The 21,774-nt window shown below is 42.7% G+C and overlaps 1 protein-coding gene across 15 annotated transcripts in view; it reads right to left on the reverse strand.

Moving 5' to 3' along the window:
• Nucleotides 1-21,774, reverse strand: part of rbfox1 (RNA binding fox-1 homolog 1) — a 2,577,027-nt gene that overhangs the window by 1,050,270 nt on the left and 1,504,983 nt on the right. The window lies entirely within an intron of this gene.

Genomic DNA, 21,774 nt, shown 5'->3' on the forward strand with positions numbered 1-21,774 from the left:
GGAGGGAGTCACCCCACGGACACGGTCCACTTGAGTTACTGAGCGCATTCCCTTGTGTTTCATTCAAGCAGTAAATACTCCTTTGATAACCTGACACCTGTCAATGTAAATGATATGTTAATAACATGATGGAAACTCACCTCACACGCAGAACGTGTCAAAGCCCCCCTAGATGTTGGAGGGCTCCTACTGTACAGAGTGAGAATCCTTTTGGTGTAACAAGCTGAAATACTAAAGGTCAATTAATTTCCTGTGCCTTTCGGCTGACAAAGGTTTTGCACTTACACAGGTTAGCTGGGCGTTTCGAGCGGCAACATGAATTCCAGCTGCTTTAACGCTAACCAGCACTGAGTAAAGATGCTGTGGTCTAATCAGACCCCAAAGGATGAAGCCATTGGGCATCAGGGACCCTGTAATTGCTCACCGAAGGAATTTCATTTTTATTTGTTTGCTTTCTCAGTTTGCTACTTCTTGATGTGCACCGCCAAGGATGAATCACTCCACTCTTCACACCAATTTCTGCGCCACTTCATCTTTTCTAGCAGTTAGCCATGTCAGTAGCTTTGGTAAATTCCGGAGGAAGTCCTTGACTTGGAAATCAAAAGCAGCAAATTAGCGGGAAAGTGATAAGAATGTCAATGTGTAGTTGTGATGCTGTGCGCTAAGCCAGGGTCACTTTATGGCACTCTACATACTCATCATGCCTCCTTCCCACTTTTCAAAGCAGACGTCCCTGTCTGATAGAAAAGCTTCCATAGCTTCACCCTTAATCAGATCTGTTTGAAGAAGACAGTCATTCAACGCAGCTGGTCAGCATAGTCCTACCAGGAGACTTCGGTGCTGATGTGGAACAAGATGGAGATACCTAGAGCAACATGATTGGAAAGAACACCAGGCCTGATCTGGACCCGAGAGGGTCTTACAGGAAGAACGCCTGGCTTGAACTGGACCTGAGAGGGTCTTACAGGAAGAACACCAGGCCTGACCTGGACCTGAAAGGGCCTTACTGAAAGAACATCAGGCCTGATCTGGACCTGACAGGGTCTTACAGGAAGAACACCAGGCCTGGTATGGGCCCGAAAGAGCCTTACAGAAAAAAACACCTGGCTAATCTGGACCTGAGAGGGTCTTACAGGAAGAACACCTGGCCTGATCTGGACTTCAGAAGATCTTACAGCAAGAACACGTGGCTAATCTGGACCCAGGAGGGTCTTACATGATTTCTGAGCTATGGGTTTAGAACATGAGAAATCTGACAAACGAGAGGAGACCATTCACTCCATCAGGCCTGTTTGTTCAGCTCATAGTTATGTTGTCCCAATATCTCATTTAGATTCTTCTTAAAGATTCTCTGGGTTTCTACTTCAACTCCATGACTTGGTATTTTGTCCCAGAGTCCCATAATTCTTTGCATAAAGAAGAGCTTCCTGACTTCAGTCCACTTCATTTCCACTAAAGTCATCCAGTATGTGATTCACCGTTAAGTTGAAAGAGTTCTGCTGGATCTCCTTATTCAACACCTTTGAGGAGTTTACATACCTGGATGAGGTCGTGTCTTGTCTTGGTAGAGCACTCTGTTGCTGACTTCCCCCTTTCTAATTTTTTAATGTGTAGCCTTTGTCAGAATGCCCCGTTTATAAGGTAATGTACAGTATTTTATAACTTCTCCACACCTTCCCTTCTACATCTATAACCTTAGACCATTACATAGAGTAAAAGACAAGCAGGAGTTAAGTTACAACTTTAAATAATGTATTATTGAAAATAGTCTTAAAATAATAACAAAAAGCAAACTACATGTGAATATTGGTAGCCATACAACCTGATCAATGCTGATGTGTAGTTTCAGGCGGCACACAGATTTGTATTTACTAGTTAAGTCGTCATTTCTAGTCTGCTTTCTTCAGGACAGGCAGCATGCCTGTCTCAAAATGGCTGCCGAGTTGTGCTTCTCAGTGGGATCTTCTTTACATGGCCATGTTGTGTGTGAGCGAGAGAGGGGGCTGAGTAAAGTGACGAAATGCATACATTCTCTGTCCAAATCTATACAGCAACAGGGCGTCGCTGATTCAAAACCAATCTCAAACTGACAACTTTAGACCAATAGAATTCCGATACAACTCATCCCTCAGTTGCTTTGTTTATGGCTTTGAGACCCTCAATCCCAATGCTGTCACTGTTGCCAAGCTGAGCTGATGCTCTATCCCCCACACTGCCTAATCACACCTGACCCCAAGACCATTTGTTGAGCTGAAGATTGCCAGTTAGGTACTTTGGCCTTCCAGTAGGGGCTGCCAAACTGGTTTGAGGAAACCCTGCAATAAAATTCACGTTCTGAGTCAGACCTAAAGACTCAGAGGGGTTGGTTTAGTTAGACATGAAAGCACTGCTGTTGTCATCAATGAAATCCTGACACACTAAGATTACATTTGTTTTGTCTGAATTGCAAGTAAAGACATGCAAAGTATTTTTCAACTTATATACAAAATTTCACACCACAACAGGTCACCACACCATCTCCTCTGCTCGAGACTAAACAGATTTAATTCTCTGAGTCAGTCACAGTAGGACTCATCCTCAAGTCCCATGATGCACTTGGTTTCTCTCCTCTGCTCGAGACTAAACAGATTTAATTCTCTGAGTTTGTTGCAGTGTTACATGTCCTTAACTCCCATGATGCACTTGGATTCTCTCCTCTGCTCGAGACTAAACAGGTTTAATTCTCTGAGTCAGTCACAGTAGGACTCATCCGCAAGTCCCATGATGCACTTGGTTTCTCTCCTCTGCTCGACACTAAACAGGTTTAATTCTCTGAGTCTGTCACAGTAGGACTCATCCTCAAGTCCTATGATGCACTTGGTTGCTCTCCTCTGCTCAGCTTCAAGTGCTGCTATGTGTCACACACGAGCGATTAGGAAGGAGCTGAACAGACCAAATAGAGGTAATTACCTGCCAGGCCAGGGGGTGGTGGGGTGTTCTAAACCTATTTCTGTTATCTCTGCAGACCAAATACGGGAAAACCTGCCTGATTTAACATCACTCCTGGTTCCGGCACCCAGAAAGACGTCACTTCCGGATCCAGTGGGCAGAAAGACATCACTTCCAGTTCTGGCGCCCAGAAAGATGCCACTTCCGTTTCTGGCCAGATGACATTACATCTGGTTGCTGGCCTATAAAGACTCCACACCCCAAAACTTGATCAGTTCTGTCTTGGAACTCAAACCAACCACATCTCTCTTGTTTTCAATCCCCTTTTGCAGCCAGGGACGATATACGGGTGGCTGCCCCAAACCTTTTCTTCTGTGTTGAGACTTCTTCCTTTACATATTTCTTCTAGTGTGACGACCAGAACTGCACACAAATTTCTCATAAACACACATGGACCAAAGTTTGATTGTCATTTTTTTTATTAGGCTGTGTTTTACTGGTAAGGAGAGAAGTTGAGCTGTCAGCTGTTCACCGCGTCATGGAGAGCCGGCTCAATTTGACCATCTGTTGAGGGACAACTAGCAAGGGTCTCAGTGTGGGGCAAGTTCTTCTCTGATCTTTGAGGGTGTACTCACACTGGGCTCGTTTGTTCCATACCATGCCCAAGTGCGATTGCCAACCACAACCACCAGGCTGCTGGCCTGCACTCACACTGTGCTTAACGTTCTGGTCCCGGGCACACTTTCATCATAACTATGCGACTTTATGTAAAACCAAAACAAAATCAGAACACAGAGTGATAGCATGCATGTCAAAATGATTTGACTTATTTTGTGTTTGTTTTGGAATCATGTAGGTTGGCATCATACACTCAGCCCTCTTACAGATTTATTGAGTGTGCAATGCAGCGTTTTGCTGTTAATCGTGCTGCACGTACGAGAAGATTTTTTATGGAGACAAATAATGTAAAGGGAAGAATTTTCAGATTTTCTTGCCAACTATGATTCACATTCTTGTGTAAGGTGAGAATAAAAACCTGTTTTTTACTCAAATGGTATTGAATGAAATGAGACTTGTTACATTATTGACATCATGTCTGTTTTCAGTGACCAGGCAAGTTGAGTGATCACACCGTTCCCAAATGCTACTGAACCGTACCCGGGCACACCTCTTCCAAGCAGGCCAGGGCACGGTACGGTAGGCCCAGCATGGAGCGATCACACTAGTGAAACAACTAAACTTTGAGGCTTACATACAGATAAATGTACTGGGGCACAGACCGAATTGCCAGTGGCTGAGTTCCCTTAAGTGATTTAAAACGCTCCGAAATGACAAGGGTCACAGGGGTGGATGACATCTGACCAGAAATGTTGAATGCACTGGATATTGTTGGGGTGATTTGGCTAACATAACTCTTCAAAGTTGTGTGGAAGGTTGGGAGGGAATGCCTTGGGAACGGGAAGACTGGGGGTGGGGGGTCGCTATTGTTAAAAAAGGGGGGCAAAAGAGTGAGACTCGTTTAACCAAAGAGTCACATAAGAGAGACGATGTCCAATAATGAAGGTAATGAACCATCCGAGCCATTAACCACAGGCAATGAGGACAGCATGAGTAGTTGTCCCAGGCGTACCCCTCCAAGATGGACTCATAGCTTTTTTGCTTTGATTCTTTTGGAGCTTAATTGAGCATTTGTGACAGAGAATCTGCTGCCGAACTGCAATCTTCTCTGAGCACAGATTAGTAACGGCGGTGCCCCCTTGGTCTGGTGTATTGGTGCGGTCCGCTATATAAGAGTGACGCAAACCAAACCGGAAGTTGACGTTTATACACCGACCCGCGTTGGAAGGAGCCAGTACCACGTCGTCAAGAGCGACCTGACAAAGCCTAAGTATCGGATCACGACAGTCCATTGTCTTTACTAAGAACTCTTTGTAAGTTTGTCATTCAACGGGGATTCCATCCCAGACCCAAACAGTTTTAACTTTGTCTTCGGCCTTTTGTCACAATTTATACAGCATTTACTTTAAGTTTGAGTCGATTCCATGCCGTTTTAAGTTTCAGCAGTTTGTTCTCTGCTGACGTTGTGTTGCTTTTCTTCATGCTGTTTTTTGCAAATCGGGCTCCTAAGCGTACGTTTACTTATTTAGAATAAAATGAATTGTAACTGTGATAAAAACAACAATACTTTCAAATTAGCATTGCACTTTCTTTGTCCTGGGTATGACGTCAATCCGTTATCCAGCCCTGCAAGCAGGTCCTCCAATTTAAAGGGAAAACTTGGGGGTCGGTGGTAGCATTCACACTCTAGGTACCGTAAAAAAACCTGTTGCGATGTGGTGCTGAGGTGTCACTCGTCACCCTCGGATCTCAATTTAGGTGGTTCGTCGTGTGGTGGGTGTGGCACCGCGCTATCAGCGTACAAAGTAGCCTCTGTAAAATGACAGGGGAACAACTTTATGTGCCCTCTGATGAAACCCCATCATGCCAAGGTAGAATATGAAGAGTGTTTAAAAATGAAATTTAAATATTTTACTTTTTAATTATTAATCTATTATCTATATATGTAAATTTACAATTTACTTAGCATGGGTTGCACAAATGTTCTCAAATGATAGGCACCGTTCTTACGTATTAGTAGTCCGATGCTTTCAATTTTTCTCCAAATGGACTTGAAGGTAAACACAAACCACACTTTAAAAGCTTTCTGGCCCTGCGAGACGAGGCTGTACACAAGTTTTATTCCCAGAAGTTCTTTAAAGGAGAGAGGCAAATTACGAATCCAGCCGATCACTTGCCACTGTCAGACGTGGCACTCCAAATAAAGCTCAGAATTAGCGGCGGCACGTATCGATTCGAGCGGCATCACATGCTAGCACACAATACAGTTTTCAGAGAGGCTCCTCAATTTCAATTTTGGGTAACGGACATACTTTATACCGCTTGTGTCTCACACTAATAACTCTCTGCTCCAGGCAGTGACAGATGCTTCTTGTACCCAATGTCTGATTGTCTGTGGTACCTTAGCATCAATCTTACTCACACCTACCCCGGCCCCTTTCGATTTAGACAAAGAGAAAGCGAAGGTTGAAGCAAAAGAATCTTAGAGTCAGAGACTTTATGATGGCATCCACATGTAATGTCTGTTAATAGGACATAAATATGCTAAAATGGACAAGCCGTAAATAAATTTGAGACATTAAAGATACAAATTCATAAAGGCACAAAAACATGTCCTTAGCACACAAAAATAATCACTGATTACATTCTAGCCTTCCATCGTCTGGTGCTAATAATATAATGATGCAAGTAATCAATTATAATATCCTAATGAAGCAACTGAATTCTACTTCGTTTCACGTGGTGTCCTCCTAATCTCACCTGAAAGTAGGACCCTGGAGTGGCGTGCTGAATACATTACAGCACCCCCTACTGGAGCACATAGCAACTTACGCTTTTAATTAGTGTTGCTGCGGAGAGGAGCACAAACGATTCAGAAGAGACGTGAACTTACTGTTACTCGGCACTGTTCAGGGGAGGAGGAATCTCTTTCAGATAATTTGGCAAATGAATTTATGTGTTAGAAGAGCAGCCAATCAAAATTCTCCTTTGGCATCAGAGCGCGAAAGTAGGGGAGCCGCCTCTCATATTGGTCGTGCAAAATGACTACTGGCCAACAGCCTGGTACGGTGTGTTAAACAAATTATATCGAAAACCCCTTGACAGAATAAAATTATTCTTCTTTCTGTGAAGAACCACGCAACCCAGTAAAGTGCCATTTTGGAACTTTTATTTTTAAGAGTATGGGAGAAAAAAAAAAAAAAACCAACAACAAAGAAATACGCAAATAAATAAATGCATTGTGAAATTTGACAATACATCAAGAATTATAAAAAAATATATGTGCATATAAATAATGAATGTGTCATGAAACATGTTTTTGTTGCCCATGTCTTTATAGATGTATTAAATGATTTGTTTATGTATGGACATCGCATGCAACATGAAATTCGAAGCTGAGAGGATGGGCTCTAAAAAGTTAGATAGATAGATCGATGTGAAAGGCACTATATGATAGATAGATAGATAGATAGATAGATAGATAGATAGATAACCATAAAATATAAATGTAGATATTGTACTTATTATAGACTTATTATACTAGATAGACATATACAATAGACATAAAATAGAAAGATGTTAAAGGCACTATATTAAATACATTCTCTGCATATATGCAATATTAAACATATCTGACAGACAAAATATTGATATAATATATAATACATTGATTTGAAAGGCACAACATAGTATTACATAGAAATCAAAGGCACTATATAATTAACATGTATAGATGGTAGTATTGACGGTAGACAGAATTTAGCATTTAGTAAGCTTTTGACAATATAATTTCAGGTAAAATGCACATTGATAGATAGATAGCAAGGAAAGGCGCTATATAATAAAAAGATGAATGTCACTATATGATAGATAGATAGAAAGGAAAGACACTATATGATAGATAGATAGAAAGAAAGGAAAGGCAGTATAGATAGATGGATGTACATGTTAGGCAATATATAGTAGATAGAAAGGAAATGCAGTATATAATAAAATAGATGAAAGGCACTATATGATAGATAGATAGATAGATAGATAGATAAATGGAAAGGTACTATATAATAGATGAAAGGCACTATAGATAGATACATGTACATGGCAGGCACTATATAACAAAGAGATAGTTTTCTAGGCATGTCGCTTGGAAAGACTTTCTGTGACAGAAGATGAAGCAGCGACGCCGTTGTGATGTTTGTTTTGAAGCCCCGTCTGAGCTCACAGACACATACATACATTTCTCCCTCATTTTAAGGCACAGACACAGTCGTTGAGTAAAAATCCACATTGAAGAGCGAGCAGCGGCGCGGGGAGGACGGCACCTGAGCTCACCGGCGGCTCTGTGTGTAAACTCCTAATCAAGAGTGCCGAGAGCTGCCAGCGGCCGCGCTGCCTGCTGAAATAACCTCCGGTTAGAAGGTCCGGGTTAATTGGCCCTTGTTCTAGCAGTCATTTAAATGATTTGGAACTCCTTTTTATTAATGGCTCTCCTCATCGGCGGCCACAGACAGACAGATTCTGCACATAAATCTTTGTGTTCTTTTTGCCTGCAGACAACATTAAAGGGAATAAGAAAGGTGTTATGGGTGCGCCCCCCTCCCGCTTTTCTCCAGCCCCTTCCGTCTAAGTATGTATCCAAAGTGAGCCCCGTGCTGGCTACAGGAAAATGAGCCGAGCGCTCCGTGATGGAGTGAGCTGTGTACTTCATGAGATATTACCACTCAAAGCCTCGCTGTGCCGGCAGCCACATCAACAGTACTCCGCTGGTGGGCAAAGGTTTTCATTAATCAACCCCTCAGATGTATTCTTTATGATGTTTTCGACATTTTACAAGTAATTTTTCATTTTTTATTACCCCAAGGAAAACAAAAAAAGGAAGAAGAAGAATGAAGGGTCTTTCATTTAGCTGAGGCTCAGGCTGCCGCTCGTGAAGATCTTTTAAATGTCCGACACTTTGATTTCGGGATTATAATGCATGTGGGTGCTGATTAAACGTGAGCAGGAGGAAAGCAGGACGTGCTCGCCCCCTCATAAATGAAAGCAAATTACAAAGTATTCAGATAGCTGTGAATAAATTGATTTAGACTAATCCTTGTGGGTTTTTTTTTTATTATTATTATCCCCTTATTATGTCGGTCTGTCTTTACAGCATGTGCTCTCTGATAAGCGAGACATTCAGCAGAAGTATAGGGGGATCCCCAGCAACGAAAGGGGAATCCAGATACCCAAATATTCTAGACGGGAACCTTGAAGGTCCCATGCCAAACTCGCTCAGTCAATCGCGAGAGTGAGAGGGGCACAAAGAAGGAATCAGCGCGACAAGACGTCAAGATCTTAAAAATAAAGGTGACAGAATAGGCATTCACAGCGTTGCCATAGGAGAAACATCCATTTGAAGGTCCCAGAAAGACCCTTTATTTTTTCAGATCCACAGCAGGCTTCGTAAATCATTATAGAACGATCATAACAAATTTGTGAAATACGAATGGGTTCATAATAATAAAAGCAAACTCAAGCATGTTTTTTTAGATGAGTTCATGTCCTGCTAGTTTGCGTGCTATGCATTGAGGATGTCTGTTTTGTCCAGAGCAGTGTTGTTATAAGCAAAGACCCTTCCACCGAAACAAATGGTTCTTTATCAAGCAAAGGCTCAATGGGGATCCACAACAGCGTTCCAGAATCGTCGTTTTTAACGTCATTTGAGAGGGTCTTCACTGTGGGACACGAGTTGGTGTGCAGTATTATGTCCCAGCGTCATCGTTTAGTGTTCACGCTAAGTCCTAACTACAGTAACTCCTAACCTTAACATCTGTTCTAATCCTGTGTCCTGAAACTGCACAGCTTTCATGGTTAATAAATGATACTAATGCATTGTGATAGAGCAGGGAAAAGAATTTAACTTGTAAAATTTTAAAAATAAAGGTGTCGTGTTTCTTCAGAGCGCTGCCAAAGAGGAAACATTTTTGATTCCCAAAAGACGCATCCACATGAAGGTTTCAGAAAGAGTAAAGAATAGAGTATCATTAACAGGGAATTAATAAGTACAGAAATAAGTAAACTATATAACATCATACCTTCGTTATATGGTAACACTCATACATCCTGTAGTTACTGAACAAGACACCAGGCAACGGCCATACGATGCCCCGCCCACCCCGCACCTAGAGCGGACTCCGCCCTAAACAATATTTTGTAGAAATGAGAATTTTAAAATGAATACCTGATGGGTCTGACATCAGGCCACGCCCACATCAGTTCCAGCCCCACCTCACGGTGTGAGGTCGCGCCCTTACCGACAGGGCTCCGCTGCAACAACCTCCACACTCACTCATACTGGGCCAGTTTATTTGCAGTATATTCAACATTAAGTGCACTGAGAATGGCACCAGGTCGAGAACACACAGATCAAAACACGCAGCTCGTAAAATTAGTGGCTCTCTGCCATCATGACATGGGCCGGGGGTCTTCCACTGTGCATTTTAAATGTACTCATGATGCGGCATTTTTGTTAAGGTACCTAGTCCGAACAAGTCAACTAACTGATCTTTATTTTGTATAGCTGGTAAAGAGTGAACGCCGTCATATGTTTTATTAGTGCGCAAGGATGTGATTTGTAAGTAAGCACGGATCGCCGAGGGGACATGTCATCTCACTTCTTACAAACGTCAGTATGTTAAAAGACAACAGGAACAGGAATCCGAAAGTGGCACAATCATTTGAAACACACGCATCTTAGGGCACACTATGGCTCTCACACATTTGGGGTTGATTTTCTCAACGTATATCCCTTAACCCTTTTTATTATAAACTCGTCTATTGGTCCCTTTAATTCAAAGTCACAGTGAGCCAGAGTTTACCCCCGGGGGCATCAGAGGCAATGCCAGAAATAACTCTGGAGGGGGTGTCGATCCACCTGCAGGAAGTGTGGCGTGGAGGTTAAGACTGTCGTTGTGGGTACAAATCCCCGCTACTGACGCTCTGTGTGACCTTGTGCAAGTCACTTCAACTGCCTGTGTTCCAACTGGAAAAATAAAAGCGATGTAACTAATTGTATCTCACATGTTGTAAATTGCTTGGCATAAAGGCAACAGCCAAATAAGTATATAATACTAATACTAGTATACTAATACAACACACTCGTGCACGCGCACGGCGGTTAATTACGTTCCAAATATTGTAACTCGCTTTGCATAAAGGTGACTGCCAAATAAGTTAATAATAATAATAATAATAATAATAATAATAATAATAATAATAATAATAACAACAACTTCTTCTTTCGGCTGTTCCCATTTAATAATAACAATAATAATAATAAGAAGAAGAACAGGGCATACTCATGCGCGCGCACGACATACCAGTTCAGGGTCACCAGTTAGCTTAACACGCATGTCTGGAGGATGTAGAAGAATGCAGAAAAAAATCACGTGGGCATAGTTAAAACATGCAAACTCAGAGACCTTGAGTTTCTGCCTCATGTATTGTATATCACAAGGTAATCACCATCATTCATGGCAAACTACAGCTAAACTCGTACAATCAAAGCCAAAATGATCCTCCCAGACACGCTCTAATCCTGCTCAGAATCACACAAGGCAGGAGCCTGCCCTGGCAGTAACCGAGGAAAGGCAGGCGAATTGTTCTTGAAGGGGCACGACAGCGTCACGTCACTTATACAAGTATTAATTCTGAAATGTCTCATTTGAAGAAAAGTGTTTTTGACTGGGGATTAATACATAAAGATCAATAACAACATTGTCCCACTTCAGAGAATCATTCATGTTGGGAACATGACATAAACGCGACCTTCATTCGTACACGTGACCGACATTTTTTAATTTGTAATGTTTTACTCGGGTGTTTATTACTTTGATACGCGCTAATATTAAACACCAGTATCCTCAAATCGGTTAATTTAAAAAAAAAAGTGTAACGTTATCCTTTAGCGCCATCTTATGGTTCTAGCTACTGTATTACAGCTACGATCAGATCGTGATAAAGACGGAAGAACTGGGTCAATATAGGTGTCCTTCGTATGAGGGGAAAAAAAGTAACATCTGTGAATTTTACGATCCGACTATGAGTTTAGACGGAATCGAGGCTCTTTCATTTCTGACGAGACTGGGAAATAATTGATGTATATACAGTATATGAAAATACATCACACAGCAAAGAAGAATAAATCTATAGTAGCGTCATTTTAACAGTTTGGATATATGCTTTATATTGACTAATTAATAATTGAAAAGAAAATGAAGGAAATAGTTGCCCATTTTCATGTCTACAAAATATTCAATTCGTATGGAAATCAGGAAGAGAACCCACCACTGCTCTCATAAAATCTTTCTTTTCTTTTTATGATTGAAATGATTTTGTTTTATTATATAATTGGTATGTTGGTGAGTGGCTCTTTTCCTACAGATCCACAATAATGGTTTTAAATTTCATGACAAGGTTCCATGTGTGTGGACTTTTCATGTTCTTCCTGTGTCTGTTTCCTTCTCAAGTCCTAAAGATGTGTGTGTTCGGTTAATGGATGATTTTAATTGGTATGCAAGTGTGAAAGTGGGCCCTCTGATAACCTGGTACCATATCCAAAATGGGTTCCTACCTTATGCCTGATGTTGCTGGCATTGACCTCTCTGCAATCCATTTGTGGATCAAGTGGGCTTATGAATATTGTTATGTAACTCCAATAATGGAGGACAGAGGTGAAATAAATCAGCCTATCCATTTTCTAAATCTGCTTTATCCTGAGCAGGGTCACAGAGAAGCTGCAGTCTATTCCAGAAAGCACAAGGGCAAGGCAGGAACCATCCCTGGACAGAATGCCAGTCCATTGCAGGGTGAACACATAGACACACACTGGGGCCAATTTAGCATATGTCCTGTATAGATGTAGTTTACGTGGTGGCACCAAACTGTATGTTGAGTGTATGGTGATTATGCCCTGTAATAGACTGGCATCCAGATAGATTAAACACTAGAGCAACATTGATATGTTAGTTAGTAGGTAAGCGGGTTTATAAACAGATGGATGTCTAGGTGCCAGAGCGTGATGTGGCAGTGGTGTGAAAGACTGCACATGTAGGAAAGAAGAAAAGGCACCACCAGGGGGCAGTAAGCTACACACATGTAGAGAATGGGGTGTTGGCAGCTCAATAAGATAACAGAAGAGAACAATTCAAGCGGATCGGGGCAGCAAAGAGTCCCATGCCAGGACATAATTACAAATGAAGCCTGGCAGGAATGACCTTTAAACTTATTAGGTGGCATAAGACAGCCCCCAACTGAAAGACAGTCAAAAAAAAAAAAATGTGTTAAGAGACCTGACTCTTTAAGGGCTGGTGCAGGGAATTCTAGGTGGGTATCCCTGTAGCCAAAAAAAGTGTCACCAATCATTCCCAAGAGATGCTTAAAAGCCCCCCAATACAGAGGTGCCATGGTGTCTGGAGACAAACGGAGAGTTTAAAGTGAAGATTCACTTGAGGGAAGAAGAATGTGTGAAAGGACGTGGCTAGAATGCCATTTGAGAAGAGAACAAGTGTGTGAGACGCTCCACTAGACAGGGGTCCAAGCCTATTCAGGAAGACCCACTGAAGCAGCAGCCTTTGTGTTTAGTCTTTTTTTTTTTCGGATTTTGTATTATACAGTAGATGTGCTGAGCCTTCTTCATGTGTTTTATTAATTACATGGATGGTTTCCATGGTTGATATGATTGTGGTCACCCATCTCTGTGACAGTTTATTTAAACAAACTCTACACTGCAGCTGTATATCTATTGTAAGGCACAGTGGACTTCAAACACTGAGGTCGTGGGTTCAAATCCTGCACTGTTTGACCTTGAGCAAGCCACTTCACCTGACTACATGCCAAAAGAATGGTAACCAATTGCATGTCAAATGGTGTAAGCCATCTTGGATAAAGCTGTCAGCCAAATAATAAGCTTTAATGTGTATGTATAAGTTAAATGTATACATGTAAAAGGTAACACTTCATAGCTTTAGAGTGCTGAAGTCTACTCTGGCCCCATTAAACATAATATTATTTTAGGCACATACTGCCCATGCTGTAACATTAAGCCAGTGTTAAATGAACACTTTAAATGTTTCTGTGACTCCACTCTTTCTTTAGTGATCACATAAACACTCAAAGGCCCTGTCACATTACACGACTCTTAAGGTGATTTTCTGCACAGGCTTAATTTACATAATCTTTGGGAGGCGGCGCCACTCTCACCACCAATCATGCAGCCTGACACCTCAAGCCCCACATATAAAATATTGAGGCAGGCTCATTGTGTCATGTGAGAGCTGAGAACCAATGAGCTCTCAGCCACAAGTACACTTGATATAATGCAGTTATGAGGAAGAAGAAACACAGGTGCTTTGGACTTCACCAATAGAGGAGAAGCTTGCTGCTCTCATGTATGATGTACCACAACAGAATGGAAGAAAGGAAAAAAGGCAGAACTTGCCATAGCTGAAAAGCATTCATAAAGCTCAGGCTCTGTCATGCAGGACGTTATTAACTGTGAGAAAAGGGGATGAACTTGCGATACTGTGAACATGTGAAAGAAACTCTGCTGGAAAGCCTATCACAGAGGCTTAAACTTTGCCATGCTATGTGAGAGTTAGTCATGTGACACATTCAGACAATGAGATGTGCCACTGAAGTCGTTAAGTTTGATATCCCTACAAGAAGAAGTTGTGTAATGTGCCAATGGCTTAAAGTGGCACTTTAACACTGGTGATTTTACTGTGCCGGATAAGTTCAAACATAAACGTGGAGTTGCTCCTGCCATGTCTTTGCTTCAATCCTGCCTCAATGTCCTTCTCAATCTTGTAGAGGCAATACGTGTTAATGCCACATGGAATTAATAAACTTGTTTAGAGGAGCAGCTTGCACCTGGAATACATAACTCCTGAGGTGCTGCGCCTGTCCAAACGGGTCTTAAGGGATACAATAAAAGGAGACAGCATCTCAAAGACAGGCAGGCTTGGCACAAATGTGTGAATGAGCGGGCAGTTTGATGGACATAGCGGCCTGTCCTGTCGCTGGAATAATGATGTTGGGATGCGCTCTGCACGCTCACACCCCTGAGCTGAACAAAGCGGATACACACAATAGAATTTCAAATATTAAATTAACACTTGGAAGTGTTTGTACAAGTCCATATGAGCACTTAAAGTGTTACTATAGGGGATTTTATTGTGCAGAAAACACATGAATGGATGTTTGATGTAATGGGAGCTCTGCATTTTAAAATAGTATAAACGGCGCTATTTGCGGTCTGGCCGGAATCAAAATCGGAGGCTCAAGTTGATGGTGGGCATCTCCTGATACGTTCCACCATTCGAAAGCGGCACATTTCACAAAGGGCACTATGTTGTTCACATCATGATCACACATCTTGATGTCCTAGTAGAATCGGATCGCGTTTGCAAACCAAAGATTATTAAGAAGAAGAAAAGAAGGATCAAGCTGGCTGGTCATATCCAATTAGTGGAGAAGTCGACTTTTTTTTTTTTTTTAATCCGAGCTCCTAAGAGGCCGCCGCCGCCACCGGCGTGGGATCGCTTTCTCTCCTACAATATAAGTATAAGCCAAGGCTGCAACGCCTCAGTTGGAGCTCCGCGTCCGAGCGGTTGCGGTTAAGGACGTCAGCTTGAGATTTTCTTCAGCCGTGCTGGGTGTTTAAAAAACAGACGGCAGCTCTTTAAGAATTCCGCTTTGCCCCTTTTGTGCATCCACTTGAAATGGCTTTCTTTCATCGCTGTCAGCACCACTTATCCTCAATTATCCTTCTTTTCAGTTCCCTCTACCTGTTGTGAATAACTTCCCGCCCCATTTTAACTGATCTGTTCAAACGCCCCGACGTATCTCTTTATGAGTTTAAGTGCTAAGTTTTGGTGTTGGGAGGGGGGTGGTGGGTGGGGTGTCTAAATAGCTCAGGCGGCTGTTTCATCACCTATTTTTTTTTTTTTTTTACTTATCTGAGATGGGCATGCGCCTGACTTTACCCTCCATGTTAAAAACTCTACACCGTTATCATCTCTCATCCAGCATTTTCACTGCAATGGCCATGGCAGCACGGACGAGGATGAATGCCGTCTTGGGAGTTCACAGGGCTCGGTCGATCACCCCATAGTCGTGTGTAAATTGAATACTGGAGACATGTTGAGGGGACACCTGTATCACATGAAGAGGCAGAAACTGGGAAGATGAGACAGGTAAAAAATGCTCTGAGAACCCTGTAATGGACTGGCATCCCGTCCATTGGGCCCTGTACTGACCCAGAGTAGACAATCTGGTTCGAAAATGGATGTGAGAAGGTACAAGTAAGTTTACGAAAAGTAAAAAGAGAAGACGCTTGTCCGGTCTAGGAACCGAGTCTCATTTTACCGTTTGTTTAAAAACTCTTGGTAGATGAGAATGCTAAACCGTTATGTGATCGGGCTCAGAGGCGGGTGGGGGCTTTACCTGATCAATGGGCGGTTTCCCACCGCGGAAACTTTGGTTTCAGGAGCCAATGAGTTCCTGTACTATGAAAGCCTTGGGCTACTTTTGTGAGTTGCGTTCTCTCCTCACAATAAGCAACTGTAACCTTCATGCAAAATATGTGTCGCGCAAAGAAGAATGATATGTGAGGCGCGTTTTGGACCTCCGTACCGAAACAATCGCCACATTACGAGAGAGATTATTGCATTGATTCAGTCTGGCGAGTGGTTGGAAGTTGGGTTGGCAGCTATGAAAAGTGATGCGGTGCGAGTTGGGGCAGTCCATCTTCACCAATCATTCTCCAAAGTCGAACTACACTAATAGATTTGTAAGATGATGCGAGTGCTTGCTGTCAACCAATCAGCACAATTCATCACGCAAGCCACACCCACGATAAGATCTTAAAAATAAAGGTGCCAGGGAGATTCTTCAGATCGATGCCGCACGGGAAACATTTTTGGTTCCCAAAAGACCCGTCCACATGAAATTTATTTATTTAGATCCATAACAGGCTCCGTACAGTGAAAAACCATGAATACAGTAGATCAAGGGTGCCCAATACGTCGATCGCGATCGACCGGTAGATTGGAAAGGGCAGGTAAGATCGCGTTGCATTCAATTTTTTTTTTTTTTTAAATGTTAGTCTATCATATATCCGCCATATGGCATTTGCCACTCGATTGACGTACAGGTCGGCCAGTCTGAGATCTCTTTTCTTCTAACACGCTGGTCATCCCGCACGCACGATCAAACATGCGAGCTACTGCAAAACCCCGGCTATCTATGTGATCTAGTTAGCCTTCCACTAAAGAAGGGATTTTAAAAAAAATGTTGTTTATGGGCTGGATGTGGAATTGGAAGAGGATTTTTTTTTCTCTCACAATGTGCGTTTGTCTGATCTGTCGATCTATCATTGCTATTCCAAAGAAGGAAAATGTGGAAAGGCACTTTCGAATTGTTCATCAAAACTACGAAACTGACTTCCTTCCGAAAAGCGATCTGAGAAAGAGAAAGGAGAGGGAACTAAAATCGCAGTTAATCGGACAGTCGTCGTTTTTCACTCGGATGAATTCAAAAGCAAAGGCAGACACACCGAAGCATCGTTCCGGGTGAGTCACTTGATCATTAGGCATAAGAAGTCCTTCCAATATGGGGAGATGATAAAAGATGCCTTCGTTGAGGTAGATGGCTAGGGAGAAATTCCAGTTGAGATTTCAAAACCCCTGGCCGGATAAAAAGGAGTTTCTCCTTGTCATTAATCATGCAGAATACAAGCAACTTAATAACGATCAATGGCCGCTGGACTTGACATTTTTTTCCGATCTGACCAACATGTTGGATGAGCTTAATTTATAGCTGCAAGGAAAAGAGAAAACCAATATGGTCAATACGATTAGCTCAGTTAATGCTTTCAAACGAAAAATGCAACATCTGTCCTCAAAGCTGCAGAGCCTTGATTTGGGGAACATCCAAAACCTCGCGTCAGAGCTGGAGACGCAATGGAAGGCGTGTGCGCAACTTGACAGCATACAATACACAGAGGAGATTGAAAACTGTCTGTCAGACTTTATTATATTATATAAAATTATATATATATAATTTTTTAATGTAGGTAGACCATTTTGAGCCGGTCATTTTAAAAGTAGCTCGCAAGCCTGGGCAACCCTGCAGTAGGTGGTAGCAGATTTGTGAAATATCAATGGGTCATTAACATAGTCCAGGGTTTATTATTTAATCTAGATGGCTGGATAACCTACAGTACATTAAGAATAACAGATCTCTTCTAGAAATTAGGAAGTTTTTTTAAAAAACGCAAATAACTAACTTCATATGCAAAGAAGCCTTCCTCGAATAAAATGATTCTCTGTCAAGTACGAACCACACGGCTCGGTAAAGAAACATAAAGTGCCTTTAAAGAACCAGTATTTTTATAAGTGTACAGTAGTTCCTGGTTGAACGAAAAGCACATATCCTGTGTACCAGAAACTACCAATAGTTCGAGATCTTGCGGTAAGAATGTTAGAAAAGTTCCCGAGTTTCTAAAAAGTCTCTGGTTCCTGAAAAAAATGTTCTTTCGGTGGAAAGCGCCTGGTCTTTCAGTCCCATACACACACGATCTATAGCGCTAAGCCCCTGATCTTTTTGACTACCATTTTCAATATAACCTGCCTTTACTTTATAAAAACGAGCAACACAGCGCTGATTGGGCTGCTGATCCTAAATGCCCCTGAATTTGGACTATTCCCCGTCATTATCAGCCATATTAATTTATATAGCGCCTTTCACAGTAAATATACACATTTTCAAGGTGTTTTACAAAGTAAGTGCATAGAAGAAAGTAACACAATAAGTAAACTGACTTCCCCAAATGATGGACATCGGTGGCACTGCACTGTTCTAAAGATACGCAGGTCATCTGGCTCTGCATGAGCGTGTGAGTCTGCTCTGCCAAGGATTGGCGACCCCAGTGGCGCTGGAAGGGAGGGTCTTCAGATGCTTAAGTCCCTCATATTAAGGGCCAGGCCTTTGATTTTTTTTAATAAAACCCCAAGGCAACCGCGATCCTCAATATTGACACGTAAATCAAAGATCTTAAAACCCCAATTGACTTCAGCTGCTGGATGTTATAAATGTAACCAGATGATCGCCCTGACCACAACACTCCTCAATATCAATATCAATACAATCGAAATCGAAATCGAGTGACCAATATCCAATAATGGGCCGGCATGATGGATCGGTGGTAGCGCTGCAGTCTGACAACACGGTTCACGACCTGGGTGCTCCCATACATGTTCTCCTCATGTCCACGTGTGCTTCCTTCAGGTGCTCTGGTTTCCTCCCGCAGTCCAAAGCATGCACGTTTGGTGGATCAGTGATGCTGAATTGGCCTTTGATGTGTGTGTTGTGTGTTGACCTCATGATGGGGTTGTTCCTGCCTTGTGCCCTGTGTTGGCTGGGATTGGCTCCAGCAGACCCCCGTGACCCTGTAGTTGGTATATAGCGGGTTGGATAATGGATAGATGGATGTGTGTGTGTTGTGTGTTGACCTCATGATAGGGTTGTTCCTGCCTTGCGTCTTATGCTTACTGGGAGAGACTCCAGCTTCTCCCAGACCATAGTGGGTTTGGATGATACTTGGATGAAAAGATGCAAATAAATAAGAGAAACGTGAAATGCGACAGTAAATGAAAAACAATTAAACGTATCACTAAATATACTTTTTGTTGCTCATTTCTTTATGCATTTATTTAGTTATTTAATTTTTTTAAGTGACACTGCGTGCGCCATACCATACCATTTTGTATGCCTCCTTAATTCTGTGGAGGGTCGCGGGAGGGGGAATCTGGAGCCTATCCCATCAAGCATTAGGCACAAGGCAGGAACAATTCCCAGAAAAGGTAGGGTGGCAGTACATCGCTGGGGACCACCACACTCACACAGACACGCGCACACACAACACGTCCACTAGGGCCAATTCGGCGTTCCCAGTCCACCTACCCTGTAAGTCTTTGACTGTGGGGGGAACCCCTAAACTTCACACACTGGGAGAACATGCAAGCTCCACGCAGGGAGGGTCTGTGTCCCGTGTATCTCCTTATTGCGAGGCAGCAGCGCTACTCTAAAATAAGCCACGAAACGATGGCTGTCACTTTCACTCGTCACGTTTAAGAGGGCGTGTTCTAGCGAGTACTGTTTTATGATTGGTGAATTGTTCATAGTGTGGGAATCCAGGCTGGGGCTCATGCGCATGCTCAAATCTGTGACTGTGCGCGGAGGTCATGAACGCAAGAAAATGTTACCAGGGAGTTCTTTGCAAAGTGGCTGTATCATTGAAGAAATTGCGAATTTATCATTACGCGTCTGCCATAAATGTTGTACTTGATGGTTGAAGGTTTACGTCCGCTCCACCTTAAATTCTAAACCAAAAGACGGTACAAAATGTTCTCCAAACTTTGACGAGTAAAAGTGTCATTTTGCATTTCAAGACTTACTCCGTGTTTGTGTGCCTGTCACTGAAATAAGTGAACGAAGAAATAATGAAGTAAATGCATAAAGAAATGAGCAACAACAAATATTTTTCGTGGCACATTTAATTATTTAAATTCACATTTTATGTTATTGTCACATTTCACAGTACTGTTATGAAAAACTCCATATTGTCGACCCTGACCTGAATGAATAAGCGGGTGAGGGCACAGATGACTGCAGTGACTGCAGACGGAAAGCCCAGCCTGTCGCGATCTTTGGCACGGTGTGCCTCATCAACAAAACGCGGCTGTTTCCACTCCATGTAACGCAAATTCGAAAACTGCTCTTAATTCGTTTAACCCATTTATCGTGATTCATAAGTTCACAGCTCCGTTCCGGAAAGAAAAGAAAGTGCGGCGATACAACTTTTATGAAGTTCAAATCCTTTCTCTCATCAAAAAAGCTTCCATGTAATGAGATTTCTGCTTTTCAGCTTTAATGAACAGCTAGGTCATTACTGCGCTTGGGGGCATTGCATTTAATTCAATTTCAAACCCTTTCATGTCTTCAAGATGCTGTATTTAAATAAGGCTGAAGGTAGGGAGACCTTCAGGCGGAGTGGATTTAAATTACTTGAGCCTGTATCCCCAAGGGCTTGGGTTCAAGCTCGGTAAGTGCGTCGTTGTGGCCTCAGCGCAGTCCGCACACACAACACCACCTCGGTAAAATGAGACGAGGGTTCTTATATGTGTGTCTGTATGTGTTATGTGTCAGTATGCATCAGTCCATTTCAGAAACCTGTTCAGTTCAAATGCTGGTATGCTGTGATTATATGCAGCAGCCATCCGGACCTGCTTCCTGCCTTGTGTCTAATGCTGTAGGGGGATGGCTCCACCCTCCAGGACCACTATAGTTGGATTTGCAAATGAAGTATGATACATGCAACGGGTCCGAACCTTATTATGTAGTTCTATGCTCCTTCTTGACCACTCAGGTCTGCCATCCTGGTGATGCCATCCCTGTGTGGTATCAAATGTTAGTCCAAAATCTTTTTCATATGAGGTGTATACCTCCATTTGAAACTCTGACTCCCTCAGTAGGTTTAAGAAACGTTTGAAGACCCTCTTCTTTGGTGAATCTCTAACTGTAACGTAGGAATCGTAACTTGCTTGTGTTTTGTTCTCTGCTTTTTTCACTTGTGGTGATTGTGACGATGCAGGTCCCCTCCAGATTCCTTCAAGACAGGGGTTCGATGAAAGAAGTTTGTGGCTGCTGAGTCTCTGCCAGCTATGCGAGAAATGGGTGAGCCGTGGGAGAAAAAGAAGGAGGTGGGCTGAGATCGGAGGGAGCTAATGACTGCATTTTAACCTCTGCTTTTATTGGATTTATTTCAGTCAGGGGCGGCATGGTGGTGCAGTGGTAGCACTGCTGCCTCGCAGTTAGGGGACCTGGGTTCGCTTCCCAGGTCTTCCCTGCGTGGAAGATTCACCGGTTAGGTGAATTGGCGATTCTAAATTGGCCCTAGTGTGCTTGGTGTGTGGGTGTGTTTGTGTGTGTCCTGCGGTGGGTTGGCACCCTGCCCAGGATTGGTTCCTGCCTTGTGCCCTGTGTTGGCTGGGATTGGCTCCAGCAGACCCCCGTGACCCTGTGTTCAGATTCAGAGGGTTGGAAAATGGATGGATTTCAGTCAGTCAGTCATTATCCATAACCTAACACAGGAGCCAATCACAGCCAGCACAGAAACCCCAGGCAGGGCAC

This window comes from Polypterus senegalus, chromosome 13 (genome assembly GCF_016835505.1).
Source record: "Polypterus senegalus isolate Bchr_013 chromosome 13, ASM1683550v1, whole genome shotgun sequence".
Classification (NCBI taxonomy): domain Eukaryota; kingdom Metazoa; phylum Chordata; class Cladistia; order Polypteriformes; family Polypteridae; genus Polypterus; species Polypterus senegalus.